A 446-nucleotide genomic window follows, 5' to 3' on the forward strand; every position below is an offset into this window, starting at 1 on the left:
CCCAGCAGCAACATGGGGCCAGGGTTTTGTCTCCGTTCACCCCAGAAATGGATGCTGGAAAAGCTGCTGGGTGTGGGGCTGGCAGAGAGCGTGGGGCACAGGGGACCTGTGGGCAGGGGACCAGCACTGCCTGTGCCACCCGGGGGCATGGGGCCAGAGAGGTTTGGCAGCAAAGGAGGCTGGAGGTAAGGCGGGCAGGAAGGGGAGCGGGCTGAGGGATGCGGAACCAGGAGGAGGAACTGGGTCCTGTGCCAATGCAGCTCTGCAGTGAGCAGCAACCACCCACTGCCTCTTGACAGCTCCAGGAAAACCCTCCAGGATGGGCTCTCGCAAGGATGAAGGTGCCCGGAGCATCCTTGTCCCGCAGCCGGGCTGTGCCCTGCCCCATGCCAGCTGCTCCTTGCAAACCACCCCACCATGAGAGCATCCACCAGCTGGCACAGGGC

This window comes from Egretta garzetta, unplaced genomic scaffold, assembly GCF_000687185.1.
Source record: "Egretta garzetta isolate BGI_Z169 unplaced genomic scaffold, ASM68718v1 scaffold799, whole genome shotgun sequence".
NCBI classification, from domain to species: domain Eukaryota; kingdom Metazoa; phylum Chordata; class Aves; order Pelecaniformes; family Ardeidae; genus Egretta; species Egretta garzetta.